At 33.0% G+C, this 27,582-nt stretch overlaps 1 protein-coding gene across 11 annotated transcripts in view; it reads left to right on the plus strand.

Annotated features, from left to right (window-relative positions):
- The window catches only part of LOC115883641 (disks large 1 tumor suppressor protein), a 1,010,644-nt gene that overhangs the window by 844,245 nt on the left and 138,817 nt on the right, over positions 1-27,582 (plus strand). The gene's annotated exons all lie outside the window — the stretch shown is intronic.

Raw genomic sequence — 27,582 nt, forward strand, 5'->3', positions numbered from 1 at the left:
TGTACATGTTCCAACCCGGCAAAGTTGGATACGACGTTTCGTTTACATCTTCATCAAGGTGGGACTAACGATTTGATATTGAAGGAAAATGTGGGTTAATTTTGGCATAATTGGGGACGGGCTACAGGTTGACGCCATCGACGTTTCGAACCGATGCCTCTAAATGGACGAAATCATCAGGATTTTTCTCCTAATTATGGGTCGATTGGAATCAAACTCGGCACGTGTATAGAGGTACCCGAATGGAGTATAGACGGACAGACGGCCAGACGAACAAACAGACAGGCAAAAGTAAGAAGAAATTTCACTTATAATAACAAATATGCGCACATAGTGCACACACAATTTTTTATTTGTAAATAATTAATTATTAATTAACTCATTTAACAATATATTTTGCCATATAGTTATTTAACTTACAACAATATACAGGCATTATTAATATACTAGTATAAACAAGTAACCACTAAACCAAAAAAATACATAATTATGAACGGCCTCTCATATTTTAATAAATTATGCAGCAGCATACAAACTAGATATTATATTAAAATTGAAAGAGTAAACATGTGTATACAATATTCATAATCGTAATATCGTAAGTTTTGTTTTGAAATGTTAAACGAGAATTTTGTAATTTCCAGACTTGATATAATTCTCATTTTATAGGTACATCTATAAATGCTAACTTGAAAACTAATGTCAAATATTATTATATATCACAGTTTCCGCAGTTTAATGAAACCAAACACATCGAAATTCATTAAATTGAATTGTTTGAAATTACATTTTTAATAGTCAATAACTTGGAAATGGTTGGTTTGAGATACATTGTGTGTGTCTCGATTTTTGCTTAGAATTGAAGAAAGAACCGAAATATACAAAAATATACAGGGGGTTCCATTTAAAAAAATGAAACTTTGATGTGTCACGGTTTTATGACCGACCCTGTTTGATACCTTCAGAAGGTCTAACTTGTATTATAATTTATTATTCAAGCTAATAAAACTTTTAGATGAGTTGAACTACGGTAGCCAGCATCGTTTTAACGGTTTTACGTACCGATTTAGCCAGCGGAGACATAACTGGCGCTATTTCGGTTATAACACTTTTTTTAAAGTACATAATTATAATTTTAGATGTTTATAAAAAATGTAAGCACTAATTGGTTAAAACAAGTATAACATTATTATTGCAAATTATAATTTATCCTCTCAAAGTACATATATGCCTATTTATTTATTTTTTAATTATGTAATGGGCCCTTTGTTTACTTACTTTTTTCGTCGAGGTACTTGAATGCATTTTTGCTTTTTTTGTTCAAATAGGTGTGAGAAACTATTGCCAAGTAGCATCTATCTGACTTCGAACTAAATCTGACATGAAGCGACGTCAGACTTTGTGCAAATTTAGGTCGGGTGCTGGTGATACGACTGGTGACGTCGCTTTCCTAATAAAAGCGACGTCGTTGGATCCGAGTCGGTAAATCCAACGTTCTGTCGACGTACAAAATAACAACGTATCATTTTTATTAATTTCCCAACGTCGTTCCCACGTTGGTTTGCACAACGTACATATACTTGAACTAGCCCGACGTCTACCCGTTGTCCGAATAGGATACGTCTCACTGATAATCCCTAAAGTAACGTCCAATTATATTTGGTGTATTTGATGTTCATATTTATAACCTAATTTCCGTATCTCTATTTATGTCCGTAAATACAAACCATTAAGTAGCATTTGCGACCTAATGAACATAATGAACATAACCTAATAAAAAGTTTTTGTAAACAAACTTAATTTTTTTATTATGCCTAAAAAAACACTAAAAAGGCATTTAGACATCCATCTACATTTTACAGAAAGAGGTCGAGGCTTTTGCAAAATAATAATAGTAGTAGTGATGTCTTGCCTCCACCCATAAATGCTTTTTATCCGGAAGAAGTGCTGCATTACACTGGTGCTTCTTAATTTCATTTTTTAGCTTAGGAAACCAGCAGACCCCATCCTCCTCCCACATGTGAGGTTAGGCTTAAAAAAGTGGCTGCCCGCTGCCCATTTTTTTTAAGGAGAAAACAAAAACTAAAATACAGTTGCACAAATCCACAAATCATTGATACGCAAAGTGAGGTTACGTGGCGTACGTTGGAATTATATACGTCATAATACGATTGCCGGTCGTCCGGTTTGATGACTTCGGTCGTGTGAGACGACTAATGTTGGAGACCCGGTCGGAATTGGTGTATTGGTAGTTCATATTAAGTCGGACACAGAAATCCGCCTTAACAAGTATCTTATTCTTAGAGAGATATTAACAAGTATCTGATTGTCAGCCATTTTAAAATCGTTTTTTTGTTTTTAAAATTTATATTCACATTTCGATTTCTAGTAGAATAATATTGATAAGGTTGAGTTTGGGGGGAACCACAGTACAGTTTTATGATAAAACCAGCTAGAAAATTAAAAAAATATTTTGCGAGTTACTTTTTTATAGATATTTTTATTTCAAACCTAATTTTGAAGGCGCTCGTTGTTTTCCGGAGTGTTTTAATCAGATATATCAAACAAGTGACTTCCGTTGACAAAACTGATGTCTGGATTAATGATTCAGAATTATTATAATATGAAATTAGATAGGCACTTATAGTTATATACGAGGAGTGATTATGAATCCATTTGTAATTAGGTAGTTTGGTTAGGTTTTTATGTATTCTTGGTAGCGAATATGAAACCAAACGTAACGTAAGTGCTTAGCGACGAATTTTAAGTGACTAAAATCCAACGTAATATGACGTTGGTAATTGGTAGAATTACATTCCGTATTAGGTCAGATACCGATGTCGAGGCGACCCGAATCTGTATTCCCCATTTAGGTGCAAAGAAGGGTCGTCAGGCGGTCGAACCGACGTTACTACCCGAAACAGCGTTACATCAGACAAACCTCGTACCTGAGTGTTTTATTGTTTCAATAACTGCACTATTAATACACACTAATACATAAGTATTATGACAAAGCCACGATTTTAATACTATTCCAATGCAATCGTCATCGGAACTGCATGAAATGCAGAATAAAAATTTCTGGTTTCCACCGTATCGAGCGCTGCAGTCGGAATTTTTAAAATCAACTGAAATGCACCAAGCCTATAGGTAGACGTCAAAATAAATAAAAAAAATATTATAATTCAAGCGTTAATTACAAATTGACCGTTAATTTTGTACGACGTACGTAAGAATTGCATTTTTTTTCAATTAAAAAAGCGAAAATAAAAAACGAGTTATAAAAGACATTATTAATAAATTACTCAGTTTTTCCAGCACCACTTTATTAGATAATTTTCACACAATTTCCTCCGCTACCGTATATTAAGAACGTTAACGTTCTTAGCGGAATGGGCCGCCATAAATATCTTTCACAAAAGCCCTCGGAACAATTAACCTTCTCCCGCTTTAAGAGATATATTCGGATTCTTAGCGTCGGCGAATATGAACAAAAGTTTTCGGGTTGCGCCACTAGAAAGGGTTCGAAAGGGTCAAGAATCTTTATTGGTTATTTCTACCTTGAAAACAACACTATTGTTTAAAATTCTTGGTTAAGATATGGTGATATGGTGACAAATTCAACAATTTCCGAATTATGAAGTTTCTATTTTGAAATATTAAACAATTTTTTTTAATTTCCAGACTTGATATAATCTCATTTTATACATCTATAAATGCTAATTTGAAAACTAATGTCAACTATTATTTCGTTAACTGAAACCAAACACATCGAAATTAATTAAATCGAATTGTTTGAATGATATTTTTAGCTGTATAGCTGTGTAACATATACACAGATAGAAGATACTTTATACAGGGTGTCCCAGAAATGAGTGCAAATATTTTAAGGGGTGGTAGATCTGGTCAAAATAAACATATTTTGTCTTTACCATTTTTAAAATAAATTGAAAATAACCGAGTTATTTAAGTTTGAAAAGTTAAAAACATAATCGCAACATTTTGAGAACCGCCGACAGATATTGCCAACTACATCCAATTACCCGGATCAAGCCCAGATTTCAGTTAATTCGACGCACTGTGTTGCCATATGGACAAGGAAGTATATGTTTAAAAGTAAGCCATAAAATCACAACACCTGAGGAGTTTGCAGAGATGCATTACATTTTTAAGATTGTGATATTATTACATAAAATAAATTAAAAGTTAAATGTTTAAAAGTTAAAAAAGTTAAATTAAAAAACTTACCCAACATTAAAAAAGATACTGATGACAGATCGATGTAACTGCGACAGTTCTCTTTTTCGATACACACTTAACTAAAATACACTTCATTGTGCTGCTTTACTTGTACATGCTATTATAAAAACTGCTAAAATAACAGTCCCCATTTTTAACCTAACCTAACCTTAACACATTATTTTCATATAGGATTCATCACAATTTGAACCACTGATTTACAAATCACCTTGAAAAGCACACATTACACATTACTTTGAATACCTTTGTGAATGAATAAATGTTGAGAATTATTGTCTCTTACCGCCACTTTACGAACTACTTTCAATCTAAGAAAATACATGTTTCACTCAACAATTTTAAATACGTATTTTGTTTTTTCGCTATTTTTTCGATGTATTTCGACAATTCCGTCGACAACCCAACTGTAGGCCAAGACAGCCGCGCATCACTGGTGTGTCACTGGTTGGTAACTGCTCACTGCTCCTTTGTCGCGCCGGCGTGTCGAGCCTGCGTCATGCGAGGTTGCCGTAGTTTCAACAATTTCAAATTCAAGACACTGGAAGCAATCAAATTCTTATTAAATTTTAAAAATAAAACAGAAAAACATGAAAGGAAACAAACAAAACACAAATGAATTGATTATTGATAAGGTCACAAAAAATACATTTCTAAAATGTTTATCGTAATTCAGAATTCAATATATCGAAAACAGCCCGACGAATAATCAATTTATTTTTGTTTTGTTTGTTTCCTTTCATGTTTCTCTGTTTTATTTTTAAAATTTAATACGAATTTGATTGCTTGGAATGTCTTGAATTTGAAATTGTTGTAACTACGGCAACGTTGCTTAACATCGTCGTCTGACGCAAGTCCGCCACGACGCCGCGGCTCAAAGGACCAGTTCACACGTGGCACTCTTGGCCGACGCGCGACTGTTGGGCTGTCGAAATACATCGAAAAATAGCCAAAAAACAAAATACGTATTTAAAATTGTTGACTGAAACATGTATTTTCTTAGATTGAAAGTAGTTCGTAAAGTGGCGATAAGAGACGGTATTCAAAGTAATGTGCGCTTTTCAAGGTGTTTTGTAAATCAGTGGTTCAAATAAAACAGAGAAACATGAAAGAAAACAAACAAAACAGAAATTAATCGATTATCGTTGGGCGGTTTTCGATATATTGAGTTCTAAATTACGATAAACATTTTAGGAATTTCTTTTTTGTGACCTGGTTGTGAATAATCTTCGTAAACGTCATAAACGTAATGTTTTAGTTAACTATCGGTGGTTTTTGTTAAGTTTTCATTGAAAGGGTAAGTACTAAAAATAATTAATGCGTTTTTTTTCTATAACAATTATTAATAATGAGCACTGATAAAAGATTAAATTTAACATTCCTAATTTTTGAGTAGAAATTTGTCTATGGATTTATAAATGTAGAACTATGTAGAATGTGAATAACATAGGAGGTTGCAACACTGCAAGGTTTAGATACACCGTAGAGAAATCTCAGGTGAATAAACAAGTGGCACTAAAAAGTTTTTTCAAATTTCCCGGAAAATGTCAAGGAAAATTACAAATTTTCAACATTTTTTTTTCGCAAAAATAACATCATAGGCGTATTTCTGGGGTTGAACTATACTACTAGTTAAAATATTTGCACTTATTTCTGGGACACCCTGTATAGTTCTTTAAGATCTGAATACATAAAGAGAAAATGTGAATACTTTTCAGATCTTACTTATGATAAAATTAAATCTAAGCTTGCTCCATAGCCCATAACTGTGCAAGAAATCTCTCAAGCGGAGATCCAGGACGTTTCCCGAAACTTTTCGGATAATTATCGTACGTAACCGACCTACCGTCTGGCAGTTTCTGGAAAATTAAGCGACGTTCACCGTGTCGTTTGCACAGCGCCAATTCTTCCAGTCGTCTCTCAGAACTAATCCAGTTATAACGCGGATCTTTTAGAGGAAGTTATCGCCGGATCTGCTGGGCCGTCGAATTACGTGACATCGAGAAGTGCCTTGAAAGGAAGATGTGGCGAAACTACTTGGAACGATTTTGAGTATTAATGATTTTAAGTAATTAAATATATAGACTTAATTTAGATATACAGGGTGAGTTTCCTACGATGTTCTCTGTGGGTATCTCGGAAACTACTGGAGATAGAGAGTCGGTTAAATGGGGAAAGAATTGCAGTTTTGTGGGGTTATAAATATGCGCCTTTCAGATTTTTGAAAAAATTCATGGCTTACTAGATATTTCGAAAAAAAAATTTTGGCCATTTTAAAAATTGTCCCTAATTCCATTATAAGCTATTTTAGACAAAAAATTTTCAGATAAAAGTTGTAGCTAATCACATCCTTAATGAGATTGTTTCCTCCGTTTTTTTCTAAAGCCTGTCATTTTTGACATATGACACAAACATATGTTTTTTTAAATGGAAACTATAGTTGGCCATGACTTCATAAAAAATGCCATTTTTTAAGCTTTTTAGCGATATAAGCCATAATGTTATCTTCGAAAAATTACTGAGTTATAGCCAATTCTTATCATTTTTAAACAATTTCACTTAGTTAGCCATAGAAACAAGTTCAATCGCCGTTGCTCTCAGAAATGCGAAGCTGTCATATCCAAGCTTTGTAAATTAAAATAAACAAAAAATGTAAATGTGAATGTTTCAAATTAAGAAAAGCGTGTAGATACTCGCGCATCAATAGAGTGGTTCCAACATGGTCCCTCCGCCCCATAATGAAAGAAATGTTAAAAATTGTTCATATCTAATTATGCAAACTCAGGGATAGGAAGAGGTGGACCAATTGCATGTGCCTCCTCGATCACCGGACCTATCCATTTTAGATTTTTTAAGCGGTATGGTTAACAATAAAGTTTGCAAAAGAACTTATCAATTAAGAGAGGCACTCGAAGAGGCGGTGCAGGAGAAGTTTAATTAAGTCGACGGGTCCTTTTGTGAGAATAGGTCGTAATAATTCAGTTTTAAAAAGATGCAACTCAAAACAATGGCGGATTTTTTTAGCATTTTCTAAAATAACTTAAAGTGTATGTAGTGGGGGTATGTAGTGTATTTTTTAGTAAACTTCGGGGCGCAACGTCGGCACAACCTCGTGCCAACCCTAGTCTGCACTAGTTTGGAGAATAATTTTTGGGTCGAAACGACGTTGGATACCGACGTTGGCTAGAAGCCTAATTTAGTACAAACTGCAACGTTGTTTAAAATCCTAATTCACGGGAATACAAAACTAATATGGCGTCTAAGTCGCGTTTTATCCTAAATTGGGATAATTATAGTAAAAATATTATTTTTATGATTTAGTTAGAGACATATGTCAGATGGCAGTGAAGGAAAACAAAACAAAAGTATTTAAGTGTGGAGGATGTTTGAAGATCATAATTATTGAAACACTTTAACCGACTCTATAACTCGTTACCCAAGGCTTTGTTAAACGCAAACAACTTTATTGATAAATGTATTGTTTCTACTTTGAAAAATACTAATGGGCCTTATTATCAATTAAGAGAGGCACTCGAAGAGGTGGTGCAGGAGAAGTTTAATTAAGTCGACGGGTCCTTTTGTGAGAATAGGTCGTAATAATTCAGTTTTAAAAAGATGCAACTCAAAACAATGGCGGATTTTTTGAGCATTTTCTAAAATAACTTACAGTGTATGTAGTGATATTATTTTTTAAGTTTTAGTTTGTATAATGGTAAATTGTAAGGAACCGTTTAGTAATATATTCTGACTTTTTATAAGTTATAAATCATAACAGAATTAGAATAACATGCAATCTAAATGAAATTAGTCAAGAAAGATAAGAATTGGCTATAACTAAATTTAACTTTTCTAACATGTCATGAAAACCGTTTTCTAAAAAACGTAACATTTACCGGTCAACGTATCATCGAAAATGTATGGTCAAGAAAAGTTGAACCAATAATCCTACACGTTTTTCTTCATTTGAAAAATTCATATTTACAGTTTTTGCTTATTTTAATTTACAAAGTTTGGATGTGACAGCTTCACATTTCTGAGAGCAAAGAAGATTAAACTTGTTTCCATGGCTAAGTGAAATTGTTAAAAAATCAGTAATTTTTCGAAGAAAACATGCTATAGTTTATATCGCTGAAAAGCTTAAAAAATGGCGCTTTTTATGAAGTCATGGCCAACTATGGTTTCCATTTAAAAAAACTTATGTTTGTGTCATCTGTCAAAAATTACAGGCTTTACAAAAAAACGGTGAGAACATCGTAGGAAACTCACCCTGTATAGACTTAATCTATACTAATATATAAAATCCTTAAGTGACTGACATACTGATTAATCACGATCCTGCTCAAACCACCCAACGTAAGAAGCTCAATTTTGGCATATAGGTTGATTCTAGGGTATAGAGGGTCGATAAGAAGAGATTTTTCGAAATTCCAGTTCCAAGAAGGTGAAACCACCCCTCAAATATTACAATATTTTTTATTTAAAAAACGGTCAAGTTTCCGGAAAAACGCTTAAACATGTATATTTTATTTTGTTTTTTTACATATTTTAAGATTTTTTAAAAATGTATACAGGGTGTTTCGAAAAATCTGGTCAATGATTAATGACTATCCTTCTTAAAGCGCTTGACGCAAAAAGCTGATTTTTGGAAAACAGATTGACTTTAGGGTGTAGAGGTTTGATAAGAAGGAATTTTTCGAAACTCGAATTCTAAGGGGGTGAAACTATCCCTCAAATATTAAAATATTTTTGATTTAAAAACCGGTGAGTTTTCCGGAAAAACTCTTAAACACGTATATTTAATTTTGTTGTTTTACATACTTTAAGATTTTTTAAAAATTTATACAGGGTGTTTCATAAAATATGACCATTGAGTAATCACGATTCTGCTTAAACTGCTTGACGTTTAAAGCTGGTTTTTGGCAAACGCATTGACTGTGGGGTGTAGAGGTTCGATAAGGAGGGGTTTCTAGAATCTCAAATTCCAAGAGGGTGAAAACGACCCTTAAATATTACAATATTTGTTATTTAAAAAACTGTTAGTCTTTCGGAAAAACGCTTGGACAAGCATAATTTTTTTGGTTTTTTTACATATTTTGAAATTTTTTAAAAAGTCATACAGGGTGATCCAAAAAGTTGGGTAATTTCTTAACCACGATTCTTCTTAACTGCTTGAGGTAAAAAGCTTATTTTTGGCAAACGGATTTTTCGAAAGTCAAATTCCAACGAGATGAAACTACCACTCAAATATTACCAAGTTATATAATAATATCGCCATATTGTTTTTTCTCATGCTGACATAAATGTGAGAAAATTTTATCCAGTTTGTATGTTAATGGAAATTCTTGCTTTGCTTTATCATCACCATTACAAATGATTAATTCGACGCGAACGGAGTCGCTGGTACACGCTAGTTAAGATATATAAAGAGAAGACTACACTTACGTATTGTATTGACTAAGAATGCGTCCCAGGTGGGACCATCCACTGCGGCCGTGAGGGCCTATTGTGGTTCAATTCCTAGAGAACCAGAACTCAAGAACCTGAAAGACGCCATCTGTAACCTGGAATGGGAATCTTCCACCGGTCTAAGAAGAAATTTCTCGGAACTTACGACCGAGAAAAATCAAAGATTTTCTTTGATTTAAGTAAGAAAAATCTTAGGATTGTCACGGGGTTTTAGCAGGACACTGTCTCCTCAATGAACACCTCAGTAGCTGGAAAAGAGGAAAAACACCAGAAATCAGAACGCATCTGCACTGAGTGCGTCGAGACGACAACCATTTGTTCCGTAAACTTTGGTACGACTGGTATCGGAGATGGAAAACTAACCTTTGTTAAACCGTCTCATATAGTGGCTTTTGTCATAGCCCTGAGACTGTATGATGAGTTTATGAGTTTGCGGCGACTTTTTAAAAGGTTAGAAAAATTTTCACAATATGTGAAGGGTAAAAATTAAAAAGAAAACCGCAACAGTCTGGGGAACAATAGGTTGAGGTTCATTTAATTGTTTTTGCCTATTGTTGGGCAAAATAATACCATAATACACCAAAACACTTTTGCTTTTAAACTGGACGCGCGTTTCGCTACCCAAGCAGCATTTGGACGTCGGGACAACGTTGTATCACGCGACCAAACGTCGGGGCGCAACGTCGGCACAACCTCGTGCCAACCCTAGTCTGCACTAGTTTGGAGAATAATTTTTGGGTCGAAACGACGTTGGATACCGACGTTGGCTAGAAGCCTAATTTAGTACAAACTGCAACGTTGTTTAAAATCCTAATTCACCGGAATACAAAACTAATATGGCGTCTAAGTCGCGTTTTTATCCTAAATTGGGATAATTATAGTAAAAATATTATTTTTATGATTTAGTTAGAGACATATGTCAGATGGCAGTGAAGGAAAACAAAACAAAAAGTATTTAAGTGTGGAGGATGTTTGAAGATCATAATTATTGAAACACTTTAACCGACTCTATAACTCGTTACCCAAGGCTTTGTTAAACGCAAACAACTTTATTGATAAATGTATTGTTTCTACTTTGAAAAATACTAATGGGCCTTAAAATTAAAGAAGTTTTAAAAATTTTCTTGAATTTTTTTTAGTAAAATGAGAATAATTTATTCGCAGTCGAAAAAATTGTTTCCGCGTGTTTTTAGGGTCAAAATATTTCAAGTTAATGTATTCAAAAAGCAGGAATTGCTATATTTTAGGAACGAAACATTTTCTTATTTAACAACATGGCGGCTTTCACTTTGTTGTTTTGGAGATTAAGATGGAGTAGTTCGAGTAGTCGCATACTGGACTAATAAAGTCGCAGTTCGGCCTTAACAGGTAGTATACTAGTCGCAAGATTGCCTAATTTAGTCATCCTAAAGTCTAGCTTGTGCTGCCCTCTATAATCTAAATAAACGAGGGAGTGGATAAACTATCGGTAATATATGTCGATGTATATTTAAATTTAGTTTTATATGTACCTTTCTTACAGGGCCGGCTTAAGGGGGGCGCGAAGTGGGCGGCCGCCCGGGGCGGCGCCTGCTAGGGGCGGCACATCCAGGTGTGGCAAATCAATTACAACTCAAAAATTTCGTAAATATTTTTATTAACATCGGCCAAAGATTTGAAAAGAAAATGACATCAATAACATAAATAGAACCGATACTAAACATTGTTTAAATAAGCTTATTATTATGCGAACTTTGTATGCATGATTGGGACAACCCGCAAAAGGCTCATGTGTGTTGTGTTGCATAGCTTCGGGCATAAGTGAACAAATTTGATTAAGAAAGACAATGCATTGCGCGAGAGAGAACAATAGAAGTTTCCTAGAAAAGAAGAGAAATAATAAAGGTCCAGAAGATCAACCTCTGTCAGCGCTGACCTCTGTCAGCGCAACGTCGAGTACATCATCAGTAGTCGAAAATCTTAATTATGATGAAAATAAGACAATGATTAGACAGGTTTCCGCTAGTAGAGATCATACCGAGTGTAATGAAGAAACTAATAATTTAGTAATCGATCCTGATCCAGCCAAATGGCCAGAAATAATTATGGATAAAGATACTAAAGAGTCTTTTTAGTGAAGAGAGGGCCACCACCAGCACTAACCAATTTTAGATTTCCCCTTGATAAAAACGGGAGAAAATTTACCTCATTTAATTTTAACCGTGTCTTAAGCAACGGAGAATCCGTCAAAAGAAATTGGTTAATATACTCAACTCCTAAAAATGTTCTTTTCTGCTTTTGTTGTAAACTCTCTGCTCATTCAAATAAAACTAATCTATCTAATGAAGGATTCAACAACTGGAAACATACTGGAGTTACATTGAAAAAACATGAACTATCAATGGCCCACATGTTAGCCCAAAAATCCTGGTCAGAACTATCTATAACGTTAAATCAGATGCAAGTTATTGACGCTTCGATCCAAAGATTAATTGATTCTGAAACTAAACACTGGAACAGCGTTGTACAGCGAATTATATCAATTATCCAATGCTTAGGTGAAAGTTGCTTGGCCTTTAGAGGTTCCTCTGATAAACTTTACGAACATAATAATGGAAATTTCCTTAAATTAGTCCAGCTACTCGCAAAATTTGACCCAATAATGGAAGAACACGTGAATCGAGTTATGCGTGACGATACCAGAAAAGTACATTATTTAGGCAAAAATATACAGAATGAAATTATCACCTTACTATCAGAGGAAATTAAAAAACATATAATTACTCAGGTCAATGAAGCGAAATATTATAGCATCATATTGGACTGCACTCCAGACCTCAGCAAAATAGAGCAAATGACAATGATAATAAGATTTGTTTCTGTCTCCAAAGTAGGAAACGAAGTCAATGTGAAGATATGTGAGCACTTTTTAGGATTTGTTCCGATTGAAAAAGCAACCGGTCTTCAACTTTCTGAGATACTAATTATTCAACTAAGTGAAATGCAAATCCCAATAGAATACATGAGGGGTGAGGGATACGATAATGGCTCCAATATAAGGGATTTACGGGAAGTGTGCAAAGCCGAATTCGTAACATATATCCACGGGCATTTTTTGTTCCTTGCAGCAGTCACTCTTTAAATTTAGTCGTTAATGATATGGCATCGACCTCTTTGGAAGCCACAAATTTTTTTGGAATTATCCAAAAAATTTATGTTTTCTTTGCAGCATCCGCACAACGATGGGATACCCTAAAGAGACATATTTCTTCTCTTACTTTGAAGCCCCTAAGTACTACGGGATGGGAAAGCAGAGTAGATGCAGTTAAACCGTTTAGATATCAAATTGGCGAAATCTATGATGCTCTGCTAAATATTTTTGAAAATCCTGAAATCGAAATTTCGGCAAGAAATGAAGCTTCAGGTTTGCTGGAACAACTGAAGAATTTCAAATTTTTATGCTCTGTTATAATTTAGTACGACGTCTTAAATCACATAAATCCAATAAGTAAATTATTACAGAGCAAGCAGTTGGACTTACAAAACACAATAAATATTTTGGATAAAACAAAGACATATATCAACAATCTTCGCTCTGACAACGCATTCAACCGTTTTTTGGTAGATGCTAAAGAATTAGCAACAGAGATTGATGTAGACGCCCACTTTCCAGAAACTAAAACTAGACCTCGTACACGTAAAGTAAAACGTCAGTTTGATTACGAAGCTTCCGATGAACCTATAGTTGACCCAAAAGAAAAATTTAAAATAGATTTTTTTTCCAATATTAGACGCAGCTGCAAACTCTCTCGATCAGCGTTTCGAGCAAATAAAAGAGCACAGTAAATATTTCCACTTTTTATATGATATTCATTTGCTTCAAAAATCTTCGTCAGCTGAGATATTGAGTTTTTGATGAAGATGCTTTAGACGTGAACTCGACAGAACTGGCTGATGAACTCTCTGTGTTGTGTACGTTAGTGGAACCCAAACAAACTCCCATTAAAATCTTAAAATTGGCGATTCAACTAAATATTGCCCCTAATGTTGTAGCATTCAGGATCTTATTAACATTGTCGATAACTGTTGGAAGTGGCGAGAGAAGTTTCTCCAAGTTGAAACTAATTAAAACATACTTGAGATCAACTATGAGCCAAGAAAGGTTAAGTGGCTTAGCAATGATTGCTATTGAGCATGAACTTGGATCAAAATTAAAAATTGATCAGCTACTTACTGAATTTGCTGCGTCTAAAGCACAAAAACAATTTAATTAAGAATTTTCATCGTTGATTCATTTTTTACGTTTACTTTTTAAGTTTATATTTGATTTTTTATCTTGTTACCCGATTTTGTATGTTAATATAAATAAAGTTTGTTTCTCGATCTTGACTTCAAATTTTCCCTAAGAGAATCAGGGCGCCTATCATGGGGCGGTAAAATTACTCATCGCCCAGGGCGGCAAAAGACCTAGAGCCGGCCCTGCTTTCTTATGTCCCATTTTAATTAAGTTTTTTTTTATAAAAACAAAAACAGCCCTGAACTGTCTGACTGAGCAGAACAATGAAGTGAAAATTTAAGATTTAGGGTTATGGTTCAATACAGTTGCAAAAAGGTAGTGACTTGACGTCCTACCAACGTAAGAATAAGGAAATCTAAACAACGTTGGAATTAGTAAAACAGACGACGTTTGCATAACGTTGGAATAGGTCCTGAAACTGACGTCGGAAAACTCTATATTGTCCAACGTTGTAACTACATTGTCCGAATCACCTAAAGATCACTTAAGCAAAAAAGGTTACAAGACAACGTTTATTCGACGTCGCAGAAGCTTCTACTTTGCTGTAGTACTAGTCGAACGTCGGAACAGCGTTATAAAAACGTTTAAATTTATTTTAATACCCAAGGTAGAGAGCTAACTATTTTTTGTAACTAATCCAACGTTGTGTTTAGTAAACATGTGGTCACAAGTCGTGAAAATGCTACTTGGGTAACCATGTTAGCATCATCATTAAGACATTGTTGGTGTTTTATTTTGCTGTGTAACACCAAAGATTCCAACCCCCAACTGTAATATTGTTGGGCACTACTTAATTTAAGCCAAGTTAAAAAATATGGTATTAAAAATTTAAGAAAATTACCACAGGCTAAAGATATTCTGTAATGATATATTTCAAATTAAAACACCAAAATTTAATTAAAAACTATGTACCTACATTTATTAATAATATAATTATATAGGTTGAAACTCCAGTTTGGAAAGCGAATAAGAAAAAAAGTCATTAAAAAATACAATAAATTTATGTTATTTTAATATTTAAACATAACTTAAATATTAACAACTAGAAATTACCAAACGTAATCGTTGTGTAAGTTTCATTAAAAGGTTTCAATAAAAATATCGTAGAAAGTTAAGAAAAAAAGCAAAAAGAATCTAAAACAAAACATAAATTAGTACATAGCTTTTGCTCTGAAGCTGTATTCAATCAGTGTTGATCTCGTATCGTACTTGGGTCCATATCTTATGAATGTAACTGCTTCAAACCATCAGAAAACTTGGAAATTTGCGGAAAAAGGCGAAACTCGCCAGTTCACACCAGCCTCCAATAAGTAACCTTCGCGGGACCATTCAAAAAACCAAAAACTGCTCAAAAACTTCTGCTTAAAAAAACTGTTGCTGTGTTCAAAATCTTCTCAAAAAAACTCCTCCAAAATGTTCTGGTTTCCAAACTGAAAGTTGCTCCCAAAATGCCAATTCTTCCCCTTAAGATGTAAAAGGAAACATTCGCAGTAAGCAGGAAGGAGTAAGAATGTATAAGGGACGCATTTGCAGCGCTATTCTGCGCCACATATACGATGTACAAAATCTTTTATAGAAAGATGAAAACCACCCTGGGACTTCTCAACAGTGGTTGAAATGGAAGTGTCGAAAAATCAAAAAAGCAAACGCACACCAGACTGTGTTCAAAATATACAACATTCAGGAAAGTTATCAATAACATTTAAAGAATAATTTAAGCTAATAATATAAATGGCAACCCTGCGCCACCACATCGAACGGTATTCGCGGTACTACCAAAATTGCAGCGGTACAAACTAGGGATGGGTATTATTATACTTAAATTCAGCTAGAGATGTAGCGCAAAAATAAGAAATTATTTTAGGCTGCTACAAGTTATACTTCTACAATCTACTGTGCTGATTAAAATGTCTGTATAGAACAAATCATTTCCATGTCACATTACATAAACAGCCCGCTGTTGTTGAACCACCTTGATTTATCTTTAATCCAGTTATTCATGTTAATTTTCCTTTAGCACACAGAGCGTATTAGTTAACATCGAACTCCTCGACTTTCCCGCTACAAAAGCGCATTCCGATCAACTCTAGACCTATCCAGGTTTCGGTTCGCATTCCAGACACATCCAGAACTATCCCGTGACAGTGGATCGATAAGCGGATCTACAGTAACAACTATGTCCGGCATTCGAGGCGTGGAAAGATGTATTACCGGTGCTATTGTGTCGGTTTTCAATAGGTCCGCGTTGCCTTGATCTACATTTTCACCCGGTATGTGTGCTGTGTGCGATAATAGAGGCATATATAGACGTTGGTTTATTTTAAGAAGGGCATTGTTGGTGGAATGAAAGAATGAGAATGAAAGAATGGTTGCTCTAGTTAAATAAGAAGATATAGGTATATGAGTATGTATTTGTGGGGCTTTTTTTTCACGGGATTTAGAATATACGAGTAGTATAGTAATTTTTACAAAGGGGTTGAAATCTATTGTAAATATGATTATTGATTTTATTGGTGTATATTAAAATATTCAACTTTATTTTGGTAAAATACTTTATAGGCATGATATTTAAATATAGTTCATACCAAATAAACTTTTAGTCACGTGAATATTCTATGGCTGAGGATCGCGGTTCGGACCCCGTGTAAACAAAAAAAGTCCAGAGTCTCAACTAAATCCTTTCTAAAAATTGAGGGAGCTTGATTTTCGAGAGGTAACGCAAAAGACTCGACGGTAGAAAAAGCTTCTAAAAACTGAATTAAACTTGTTCCAACTAGTTAAAAGCTTTAATCAACTTTCAGAAAGCTGATTAACAATATTAAATATTTAATGAAATTTACGTAGTGTAGTTTTTTCTTAGGCAGGAAATTAATATATACAAGTTTTTATCGAATTGCCTATTCTGTTTTAGAACTTGAACGAACTGAATACGAACCTAATTAAATATTAAAAAAAAAATCAAAAATACGACACAAAAATATAATATAAGGTAAAAAAACAGCGTCAGGGGTCGCTTGGAAATGAAGATCGCACTCAGATTGTATGTAAAATTATGTAGGGAATGTCATCGACTATCTGGGATTTCCCGTGTATGTCCTGAGCTGATGCACAATACGGTATACTATGTAGTAGAGAGTATACAGGGTGTCCCGCTATTTCGTGGATATCGAACTACTATATACGTATTTTTGTAATCAAAATGAGTTCATTGGACACAATTTACCTCTGTACAAAAGTGCTCCGTTTGTCCGCTAGAGGGCATTAAACTTTAAAAAAATAAACACATTTGTTAAGATAATTTAAGAATTGCGAATTGCAGAACTGTGAAATTAAGGAACAACAAACGGCAACATTGTTTATGGTTGTTGGGTATGCCAGTTGACTAGTGGGACGTAGAAGCTAGTAAAATTTTCCGAAGCTGACTTCCAAAAAATATTTCTCGTCACATCAAGCTATGTAGGCGCATAAAACCCATATAACACAACACAATCCTATAGATATCTTGAGGATATCCACCGAGGATATAGTAAATATCTTAGGGATATCCAAAAACTAGAGGAGGATATTTATGGGATATCCAGATGGGACAAAAAAAGTCATCTTCAAGACATCCCTAGGCAAGCCTTTTACGATTATTTGGGATATTTCTAGGATAATACAAGGGTGATGTTGGGAGCATTATAGAATATTTTTAGGACTGTTATTTGACTATAATAATTACTTATTATAGTCAAATAATATATTATTAATAATACTTACTTCATCCTTAGTTTAGAGTAAAAACGTTCGCGATTTAGTTTTATTTAGCCACATTTTGACGTTATTCATTGGATATTTTTATTAACAGCTCTAAAATATACCTACATATTATGTCATTGAATTTTGCGTCAAAATTTAGAAGTTTGTTTGTATGAGTTAGAGCTTTCAATTTATACTGTACCATTGAAAAAAAAGGGCGTTTAATTGGTTTGAAAATTACGATCGATTTTCCCCATATAATTTTACAGACAAAATAATATCAATCTTCATTTCCAAGCCACCTCTGACGCCGTTTTTGTCGATCGTATGGTATTATACCAGATTATACTAGATTATACTTTATGGAGTCTAGCAGTTTATGTCTAGCAGCAACAGTTTACATCAAAGTTAGCACACAGGATACAGGTATAATTTATAACAACACACATTCCAGAAACTCAAAATTTAAACCCAAAAATAGGATTTCTGTTTGAATAGATCAAACACGAAAATGGGTTTAGGGATAAAGAACAAGCGATTTTCAACAAATTTTCACCTATAATTTTGTCACAAATTCTTCATTATGAGACCCTGAGTCGTTCGTCGTTTTTCTATATTAGTTGAGGTTAGGATAGAATTTCTGCTAGAACAAGGCTAGAACTATGAGTATAAGAAAAAACTAAGTCAAACTCAAACAGTTTTGTCAGTTTCAGTCAATTTTAAGCCCATCCAATATCGACAAACGACCGAATTCACCTCGAATTTCACTAAATCAAAGAACTGAATAATACACGATGGAAAAACCAACAACTGTCGAGATGGATTGTGGGAAATTTTTTGCGCGGGCGTTTTAAATTCTCTGTATTACTGGGAGTGGCCAAGCTCATAAATATCCAGATTATCCAGAAGATACCAACAGGGTATTGTGTTGCCTTGACGTAATATATATCTATCTTTATGGTTTATTGCATTTTATGTAATATAAAAAGTAGTACATTATTTATTTTTCCTAAATATCTAGACGATATTGTTAGAATATTTTATTATCATGAGCATGTTTGGATATCTCAGCTGGATGTACATTAGATAAACGATAGAGATATCCATAGGATATTCTATTCTAAGACATCTACAGGATTTCAGGATGTCTGGAGGATATCCTATAGATGTCTTTATAAGATGATCTTCCTATGAATATCCTGCGGGTATTGTGTGTTATATGGGAAGCTATTATTATGCGCTAATAATCTAGTTGGTGAAGATATATGGAATTTTATGTTAATATCACAAATGATATGGGACAATAAAGAGCTTCATAAAAAGCTTAAAAAACAAATAAATTTTAAATTAATTTATATTATTTCGCTATGTATTATTTATTTTGATGCCCTCTAGCGGACAAATGAAGCACTTTTGTATAGAAGTAAATTGTGCATAATTAACTTATTTTGATTCGTAGTGGGTCTATTAACTTATTTTTTTATTCAAAAAATACGTAGTTGTTTATGCCCACGGAATATTGGGACTCCCTGTATATTTTCTAGATCGCATTTGGAAAAAAATATTCTCCAAAAATGTTTTTCTTAAAAACTATGCGATGTGGCGTTTATTTACAAGAGACAAAAAATGTAGCAAATACTAGGAGGACCATTTTACAAAAAAAAAATCAGTCGTCGGTGGAGTTGAAAAATATTTATACTAAAATTTATGTAGGGGTGGGAGTACTTTCCCGTTCAAAATTAGACGCATATGAAAGCATCAGAATTAATAAATGTAAAGATAGTATGAACAGAGACAACGGTCCAATTCCTTCAAGTTCTTCGTTCCTACTACTCTAGTGGCGGAAATCTAACTGTTACGCTCAGTGGGCCCTGACTCGGTTGGCTAGATTTTGCCACGCCCACTCGGTGCCCACTGAGCGAGTATATAAACGCTCAACTTGTAGATTGTACTTTAGTTTATAATCATCTGCTGATGATGCTAACATGGTTAGCGAAACGCGCATCCAGTGTAAAAGTAAGAGTGTTTTGGTGTATTGTGGTGATTTAGTGTTTTATTTTGCTGTGTAACACCAAAGGTTCCAACCCTCAATTGTAAACTAAAGTGTCAAAACGAATGACAATATTAGGAATGACGAATGACAATATTTATAAATAAGTAAATGCGGCAACTTGACATTTTTTACAGCAGAGCTACCACCTGAATCCCCAGCGCGATTTAATTTTAATTCCAGTTAGTCAGCAAGTCGCCGAATATGTCCATGGTTGGCAACAATGAATTTAAAAATCGCGCCCTCGATTAAGTAACTAAAAGTTTAATTGATATCAAATATAGTTCTATGTCCACGGAATATTGGAACACCCCGTATAGTAGATTGAAAATAATATAAAAGCAATGAAGAATTAGTAGATTCCAGCACAGTCAGCGACCGCGATATAAATAACGATAAATAAAAATTACGAAATCGAAAAAAAAACGGGCAGCAAAATGAACAACGCGAGTCTGCAACCGCGCCATTTTTCACGGCAGTGATTTATACAGGTCATTAAAGAGGGAAAAACATTGTAGCATTTTATTTGGAACTGGCGCGGTGGTATGAGAGGGCTTACAGATGGCGCCCGCATCTATCTTTGCAACGGCTAACGCTACTTTGCGCTGTTGATTTGTGGCTAGCAAATAATCGGTACATATGCCGTCGTTTGTCAGGCTTTCGATAACTAGGTTCAGTCGCAAATGTCATAAACAAATTGAAGTCACGGATTCGAATTTGCAAGATCATAGTCAGTGGCGACGCGTGGTTCAAAACTTTGAGGGTGCACAACCTTAGAAACAAAAATTGTGAAGCGACCACATCTAAAAAAGACACTTTTGGGGCTAGCAAGTCCTCAATATAAGGCTGTATATTAAAGTATCTTATTTTATTAAATAATTAAACACTAAAACCCCCGTCTACTAAAATGTATTGTCTATACAGGGTGTCCCAGAAATAAGTGCAGATATTTTAAGGGGTGCTAGATCTGGTCAAAAGAAACATCTTATCATTTTTAAAATAAATTGAAAATAACCGAGTTGTTTAACTTTGAAAATTTAAAAAAATAATGGCAACATTTTGAGAACACTTAAATATTTGATATTATATGGTACTATTCATTAAAAATTACTGACCAAAAATTGTTATGCTTTACATTATACAAGGTTGTTCACCACATACGACACGGAGTATTGTAGCTAAACGATTAGATTTTTACAAATTTTAAGTTTTGGGTTCGTTGAAGGACTATTAGAGCTACAATTTAGAAATAATTTCACAAGATACAGATTGTCCCAAATAAGTAAAAAATGCTATAGTTGTATTTTTTTAAATGGAACACCCTGTATATTATTCTATTTTTAGATTCTACGATTGAAATAAAGGTAAATTTTATTAAGGTTTATCACACTTACCCCTTACCGTTTTTGAAATATTTTCAATTTTGTGAAATTGCAGTCAAAATTTTAAGGCTTTATTTCTCCAAGGATATCGAAGTTTTTAATACTAAATATTTACTGAAGTTTATTTATTGATCAGTTATTATGTTGCAATAATAAAAATTATACTACTTTATACAGAGTGTCTAAAATTGTATTTTAAATAATTACTAGCTTTAAACGGCAATAACTTGTTTAATTTTAAATGGTACGTCCTGTATATTTTAGGAGAATCAGATGCATAATTTAATTGTCTATCAAATTGTATTATACAACTTTTTACCTATCCCTTCAAGTTTTCGTAGAAAATGCATTTTCTTATAATTTAGACCTCATTTATCAATATACCCATGGAATATTGACATTTTAGATTGTTTTTAAAGCAACAAATGTACAAAATGTACAGGCTAGTAATATTATCGCTTTTATCAAAATGTTAATATTACTAGCCCATTTGTATGCAAAAAGAAAACTATTTAAATCTTCATAAAAGAGTATACCATTAATTAAATATACCACCATTATTTCCGCCCAAATACTAATTAAATACATACTTAATTTGTTCGTGAATAAATTATTATAAAAAAATGTGGATTTGAATCAGAAATCAATATAATAATAAATTATAAAAATGAATGTCTCTGTTGTTACAAATAAGCATTTGTCAAAAAATGAGATATCATTTTTAAGGTGTTACTTTTTACCACACTGTCTAATACACATAAAAAATTCAGTTTTTTAGTTTTTGGAGCAATTATTATTAATCAACGCAAACAGTCAATTAATGTAGTTTGAATACTGGAATCATATTAATTGGTCCTCTTTAACAAATATTTAAATAGTTTTTTTTATTTTTTAATGAAATAAACAAACTATATTGACAATATTAGTAATATTGTACTCTTTAAAAATTTGGTACATCTTCAAAAATAATCTAAAATGTCAGTATTCCATGGGTATATTGATAAATGAATTTTAAATTAAAAGAAAATGCATTTTCTACGGAAACTTAAAGCTCTAGGTAAAAAATGGTATAATACAATTTGATAGACAATTAAATTGTGCATCTGATTCTCATAAAATATACAGGGTCTTTCATTTAAATTATACAAGTTATTGCCGTTTAAAGCTAGTAATTATTTAAAATAAAATTTTAGACACTCTGTATAAGGTACTATAATTTTTATTATTGCAACACAATAACTGATCAATAAATAAACTTCAGTAAATATTTAGTATTAAAAACTTCGATACCCTTGGAGAAATGAAGCCTTAAAATTTTGACTGCAATTTCACAAAATTGAAAATATTTCAAAAACGGTAAAGTTTAAGTGTAATAAACCTTGCCTTTCATCAAATCAAATTTGCCTTTATTTTAATCGTAGAAACTAAAAATGTAATAATATACAGGGTGTTCCATTTAAAAAAATAAAACTTTGATATTTTTTATTTATTTGGGACACTCTGTATCTTGTAAAAATATTAATAATTGTAGCTGTAATAGTCCTTCAACGAACCCAAAACTTACAATTTGTGAAAATCTAATCGTTTAGCTACAATACTCCGTGTCGTATGTGGTGAACAACCCTGTATAACCAAACAAAAACATGTTCTTCTTTTAAACTTTATCATTTTTGCCTTTACAAAATTATTTTTTTTAATTTTGAACACACATATTCTTTATTTTTCCCTAGATCGTAATACCTACTTACGTGTTTGAATCTTTTGACGCTGAACCAACAAGACTTGGGGGTGGAGATTCCACACTATGAAAAAAATAAACATAATTGCTCCAGTTTTCTTATATACCAGCCTGGGAGAATATTATTTTTAAATTTATTATTAAATATATTTTCAATAGAATTGTTTTGATTTATAACTCGTGCCCACTTTTCTTGCTCTTCCGGACACTTTAGGCTGCCTAGTATAATTATCTTTGCAACCAGGAACAAAATGAAGATGAGGCATGGCACCAAAAACTGATGAATTGTTAGAGTCGTAAAAAAACACATAAATCATGATAAATAAAAAACTTATGGGCACTTTTGAGAGACAGAGTGACCATATATGTATATGGTAGTAGTTTATGTCATTTAAGCACGAAAATAATTAGTTTTTTGCACCACAATAATAAAAAATGACTAAAATAACCGGCAAAATGTGAATACAGAATCTGACCAAACATCTAAGTATGAACAGCTGATCAAGAACAAAATTCAAGTGGATGTCAAGGAAGAATATAAAATTTTTAACAATTTTTTTTCGCAAAAAAACCCTCAGGCTTGTTTCTGGGCCGAAGCTGAAATATACCACCAGTTAAAATATCTGCACTTATTTCTGGGACTCCCTGTATAGGGTGTTTAACGGCGATGGTACGTTAGACATTTACGGAGAACCAGTGATAGAATTTTTTTGAAAAATTTGGATTTTTACATAAAAGCACCTAATCCGTCTATCTAAAATATTATCAGCCTTGTATCAGCCTTAAGGTGCCATTACACGGCGTGTGGCTTGCCGATCCACGCGCCTGGCGCGCGAATCGCCGAGCCGGACGCGCCAGTGCGTATTTTCGCACTTGCGATCTACGGCCGACCGAGAGACAGAGAACAAAAAATACATTATATAACTTTTTAACATAGACTCTCTGTTTAAATTGGGTTTAAATTCATACAATCAAAGCGCTTACGTAAAATTCATACAATTATTCCGCAACTTTATTTTCAGTGCAGTTTATTAAGATAACAAGATGGAAAGCAAAATCATCTGGTTAAATTAAATTAAATAAGATAATAATACTTTTCTTAACTAGGGTTATTTATGTTCAAAAGTTAAATAATATTTTTTTGCCTTATTTATAAAAATATAATTTTAGAGTATATCATATTTTCAGAACAAGGCAAATAATATAAAAAAATAATATACAACTCTTCTTCTTTTATAATTCTTTAATTAATTAATTTTTTAATTCGTTCATGGTGCAATAATTATTGATACTCAACTTTTGATGTATTCTTAGGCAGCCGTCCTGTATTTCATTTCTATTTTTATGTGCATTATTTTTGGGGTTCCAAGTTATTTGTTCTTTTTTATATAGGGGTAAAAACTCAGATATAGTCTCGTTCGACCAAAACATATTGTTTCGAAATATGTAAAATATCAATTATTCTTCGAATCTCCGTTTTTCGATAGATATGGTAGGTTACATAATCAAATGTATCACATACCTACTGTGTTCAAAGTAAACAATTTTTTGTAGTACCTGTTAATATCTGGCCGGCTATAAATCAGTTCATTTGTGATTGAACTAATCGCACTGAGGGGTAAATTGGTACCTATAATATATTGTTATAATCATCGGCAATTACCACCGCTCAAATTACCGCCAATAAATTAGTAAAGCTATACAAATTTTAAATAGCATAATTGCACAAAACTTTATGAATTAATATTTCTATAGCTGCTGTAAAATTTAGGAGTATAAATTAAGTATCAAATACAATTATTACACATACATAAATCACCTCAGCAAAATGTATATAGTGCTTCTCACCCTTCTAGTAATATGTATTCGGATATGTAACTTATATTATTATACTTAGAACTAAAATAAACTATATCTATATATACGAGTATATCCTTTATACAGCATTTAGAATAAATAATAATTTTAAACAATAACATGGTAGATTATATTGGTATACCCTGTATTTATCAGTAATTTTTATACCTAATTAATATGATATTTATAGATTTTTTAAGCTAATATCAAATTATGTATGTTTGCATTAAATGGAGTTATTTAAATAAATTATGTAACAAATAAAATTAACTGAATTTAAAAGAATTACTGGGGAAGACCTTGCACGGCGCGTTTACTTTGAAATTTACCGCCAGTTGAGGGGAAGGACGCGCCGACCGAAGATCGGCGCGTCGACCCAATCACACGGCGTGTGGCGCGTATTTTTTGTTTCTGGCTCGGCGATCCACGCGCCATGTAACGGCACCTTTACAGTGTTATAAGCCGAATCATCCTGGGTATCACTCTCGGTACCTATTTAATACCCTTATAATTCCCTTGATCCTTGATACATCACTTTTTTACTCTATAAAAAACAGAAGCACCCTGTATGCTATTTTAGGGTAAATCCCTCAAGCTTAAAGTTCCTCCTATCATATTCCAATTTTAACACAAAAATGATTTATGTCCTGAAGGTCTAAATTTTCGGGAAAAAACTCTCTCCGAAACAGCGGAATTAAAAAGGGCTATTTAGTAGCTTAATTAAAAACTCAACAGTCTGGTCGAAAAAAGAATCTTTTTTCGAGATGAAAACCATCAACTCTAACGAGATTATTGGGAAAGGGTGAAAAAGTTATTGTTGTTCACACAGCAGGATTAGTTGACAGAGAGGATAAGTATACAAAAAGGCTTGTTTATGTCAGAGCCAGGGGCGCCGACTGCGTGGGTGCTCGGGTGCTCGGGCAAATCAGCAAGCAAATCAGCAAGCAAGTCAGCAAGCAAATTGACATTGGAATAATTATTTCCTTTAAGTAGCCAATCTTGGGCCTATTTGCTTGCTTACTTGCTTTCTAACGTAGTGCGAAAATCATACTTAAAAATTAATAAAACCCGGCCTTATTTTATAATTATAACTTTTTAACAAGTTTAATTGCTCTATTAGCCGTTATAACTTTATAATTCGTTCCTCCCGAACGAACATAGTTGCAACAAGAAGAAAGCTAAAAAACGAAGAAGAGTTCGATAGCAACTTCCATTATAAATTTATTTTGAACGAGAGCGACGCCAGCAAATTACAATATAAATGAAAAGTGCAATTAAAAGAGTTTTCCCGGCCAACTTTGGCAAAGCGAAGGAAAGTTGGAAGGAAAACATCTGCTATCCCGGTGCAAAAGTAAAGAAACACAACAAAAATGAGAATGAAACGCGTAACTTTTCGAAATTTGTTTATTTTAAAATTTACTTCCTAACCTAATTGGAAAATTTAGAACGAATCAATTTTAGAAAGAAACACTTAGCCAAAGTTTATTAAATAAATATTTACCACAAGCTTAAAAGTTATATTATAGAGCTTTAAAGTTTTTTTTTTTTAATTTTTTTATACAGGGTCTCCCAGAGATAAGTGCAAATATTTTAACTGGTAGTATATCTCGGCCGTAGAAACACGCGTATGAGTTTTTTTTTGCGAAAAAAAATTGTTAATTTTTTTTATTTTTCAGATCTTAAAGAACTATACAGGGTGTCCCAGAAATAAGTGCAAATATTTTAACTGGTAGTATAGTTCAACCCCAGAAAAACGCCTATGATGTTTTTTTTGTGAAAAAAAAAATGTTGAAAATTTGTAATTTTTCTTGACATTTTTCGGGAAATTTTAAAAAACTTTTTAGTGCCACTTGTTTATTCACCTAAGGCCATGAATTAATATAGTCTGTCCAACGACAAGATCCTTGACACTGATCGATATTCGATGTGTCTGTCATTTTAATTTCAAAGTAGTTTATTTTATTTTAGAAACAAAAGAAATAAATTGGTACAACTGGAACGCATAGCAGGAAATTAATATATTAAAATTTGACTGATAAGTGATTACTTCAAAATATTGTAAAAAAACTGTATAAACTGAAAAAATGTAATCGAGTTATTTTATTAAAAAAAACGGTATGTGTTAATACAAAACAAACAAAAACAAAACACTACATACGAAAAAAATATAAAAAAGAACGATTTCTTACTTTCAAGCTTCAAGAAATTTTCCGCATTTATTATTATATTTTTCAATATAACTTATGTACAAATACAAATTTGTAATATTCCACAGGAATAGATAAAACAACATATATAAAAAACTTCTATTTTATTAATAATAACACTTACCAAATCTTATAGCTTAAAGGTTGATTAATTAACTTTAATCTTATTTTTTTTTAACCAGTACCTTTTGACATTAGTGTATAAGACTTTCTGCCTCGCCAGCGAGTATTAACTATAAACTGTGCTCTCTAAAACACACGTAATAACACAAATCAAAATGCATCATGTTCCAAAACGCAGATATTTGACATAAGTTGACACAAAATTATAACCTATAATTTGGCAAGACTTTGGCAAGCCTCAAAAATCTAAAGGCGAGTTCATACGCATCGGCGTCCGTTTGTCGTTCATCGTTCCGTCAAACCACTAAAATTGAAATATGATCTGTCATTTTTGAAATAAAACTGGTTAAAAATAACAAGAGACGACGCATGACGGATTTATATTTAAACCCATCCATAGTTACCTTAAAAAATATTAGAAACTTTTTTTAATAAAATAAATATATTGGTATGGGACGTCATCGTCTATCGAAATCTTACATGAGAAA

This window comes from Sitophilus oryzae, unplaced genomic scaffold, assembly GCF_002938485.1.
Source record: "Sitophilus oryzae breed Bouriz unplaced genomic scaffold, Soryzae_2.0 scaffold_1974_pilon_pilon, whole genome shotgun sequence".
NCBI classification, from domain to species: domain Eukaryota; kingdom Metazoa; phylum Arthropoda; class Insecta; order Coleoptera; family Curculionidae; genus Sitophilus; species Sitophilus oryzae.